Genomic DNA, 2,760 nt, shown 5'->3' with positions numbered 1-2,760 from the left:
TCTAGGCAGTCTAGCCACAGATTTCTATATACATTATATTACATTAGTATAAAAGTCTAGTGTGACTCTAGCGGGTCGTCGACCGTATAGATATGTATATAGAATAACAAAATACATGCAATGTTTTCAAGTTGTTGTCGCCATTTGCCTAAATGGCAATGTTTACATTTTATCATATTTAAAAATTTGAAATATTTATATTTATCATTGTTATCTAATCAAAGTGTAAACATTGCAGTTTAGGCAAATAGCGGACCCATAGCGATCGCGGCTTCAATAACAAATCGACTATCTAGTTGTTCTATATAATATGTCTATGGTCGACCGTAAGTTCTTATGATGAAATACAGTGTAGAACTCGCGTCTTCGTCGTTTAGATTAAAATGGTGTACACATTGATATTATGCATCAACCGTCTTGAATCGCGATAATATTTATTATTCACTTGCATTAGCTGTCTGCGACCTGCGTGGTTTGTAACAGACCGTTACAGTCTTCAGTGGTTTTTTTATAGATTCGTTCCTATGTATAATAATAAAATTATAGAAGTACAATATTATGTATGATATCATCTTCGGTATAGATATCGAAGGTTACACATGCATGTATTTATCTACCAATGCACTATCTGTTATTAAAATGATGTGTTGAAAAAAAAACAATCGTTTTACAATAGAAATCCGCATATTAATGGAAATTTCGATATTATTTCACGAACAATTAGCGGGAAAAACAAAAACAATCGGTTTTCTATAATTATGACACGCTCGTCTGACGATAAATTTCCCTCAAACTTTGTTCTTAAATTAAATTACTACTTCGTATAACTTGGATTTAATTTCTAGTACGAGTGTAGTGTGTATAGTTTGTTCTTCAAGCAATAATTATACTCGAAACAAACAACAAAAGAAACAGTGCACTTGGGTACGTTTTAAATACGGGTGCCCCGGGGCGGTTGCACTCGCTTTACAATATTATTATAACCGAGTGCTTGGCGAAAAATACGAACTTAATATTCGCATTGTCGAACCCTCTGATATTGAATATAAGGCTAACGAAGTAAATATCGAATAAGTTCGACGAACTTATTCTGTGCATCATTTATTGGATAAGTTCGTCGATTATTCAATTATATGTATTAAAATACAAAAAATTATTTAATGATTTTTCAATCTTTTCAATAGAATACCAAAATACTTAATCAAAGCAAAAAAGTGTTGAGGAGACAACAAGTCATTAAACTATCTTAGTTATGTTGGAATTTAGCTTGTTGAGAATCGTTTTTGGAATGTATACCGACGCGATAATCGTGATTTTATCTTTTCCATACCTAACAAAAAGTCACAACTTACAAAAAAAATGAAATTTATAAAAATGCTTTTATGTTATTCCTGGAGAGGTATTTTAAATATACCTCCTAATCGACGAATATTCAAAGTGACCTCACATAGAAACTCTGCAGTAACGAATAACCAAACATTGGAATAATAAATTGCCACGTGTGGGTGTTTGACGATGCGACTACTTAAATTTAAGTGCCCTCAACAAATTATAACGACATAATAATTGCATCGATTCACATAAATTATGCATAAATCTAATTTTGTCACCAGAAATAAAGGTCAATCGTTCAAACAAGTTCTCCTCAGTAGTTAACAAACAATAAAAATAGTTATTCAATTCAATACGAAGATGATATTATATTAATATTTGGCATAACAATTATTATTATGGAAATAGCGTAACATGAAGTATAATAATATATTGTTTAAGGTCAATGATATCTTAACAACAATAACTATAATAGTTTGGGTCATGGTCATCTTGGCAAATTACAATGGAAATATTTTTTTCAAATTTTTTTTTTTGAAACAATATAGGTACTAGGTAGTATTATTAATGTCATTTTTTAATATTATTATGTCTCAACACAAAAGTAATACATTTTGAATAGATTTAGATGAATCTGAATAAAATTGGCAACTGTTGTATGAAATAAGAGATTTTTTTATTAGATTTATAAGTTATAACTTGCTTTTATATAAAAACCTGGCACTGTTAAAATAATTCACAATTTTAATAGAAATATTGTGTAATAACTAATAACTATTCACCTTAAATTAATTTACGGTTACATCATAATATATATCATTTTAATTTAAATTTGTGAAAGGAACATAAGAATGAAAATCGTATTATTATGGCTGATTAGTGATTACATTGCGCGTTTTGAAAAAGTCCTACTCATCTTGGATATATTATTAAAATTTGCATACCCATGATCAGTAACGACGCGTCGATTGCATAATTTATTGACAAATGTACAAATTAAGGATTTTCAACATTATATTGATTATTTTTACTGACATAATCTGCATAAGTAAAACTACTCAGAATTTAGAACTTATCTGTACGTATAAATTCAAATAATATATTATAATATTTTGTTAAATGTACAATGTTATAGGTACTACCTGAAAAATATAAAATACATTTTTATTTTTTTGGTTATGCATTATAATAAAAAAAAACAAAGTTATTATACCAAATAAGTTTTCTAAAAAATTATTTTTTTAATATAAGTAGGAACGTACAGAGGTATATTTTTTTATTAATTGTAATAAAATTACTTTTACCGCTATTTCTTGAATCACATCACGTTTTATTTTCATATAAGCTATTTAGCTGTATAATGTGAAAATTGACCATTCCTTAGTATAATAATAGGTAATGATAGATCGTCGTTCCGAAGAATGAAGA

General features: G+C 28.3%; 1 protein-coding gene across 1 annotated transcript in view; it reads right to left on the bottom strand.

The window, feature by feature from the left end:
• The window catches only part of LOC107883087, a gene marked incomplete at its 5' end in the record, with an annotated part of 9,538 nt that overhangs the window by 1,228 nt on the left and 5,550 nt on the right, over positions 1-2,760 (bottom strand). The window lies entirely within an intron of this gene.

Source organism: Acyrthosiphon pisum, unplaced genomic scaffold (genome assembly GCF_005508785.2).
Source record: "Acyrthosiphon pisum isolate AL4f unplaced genomic scaffold, pea_aphid_22Mar2018_4r6ur Scaffold_21839;HRSCAF=25022, whole genome shotgun sequence".
NCBI classification, from domain to species: domain Eukaryota; kingdom Metazoa; phylum Arthropoda; class Insecta; order Hemiptera; family Aphididae; genus Acyrthosiphon; species Acyrthosiphon pisum.
The sequence above is the reverse complement of the archived record's forward strand: the minus strand, read 5'-3'. Positions and strand labels throughout refer to the sequence as shown.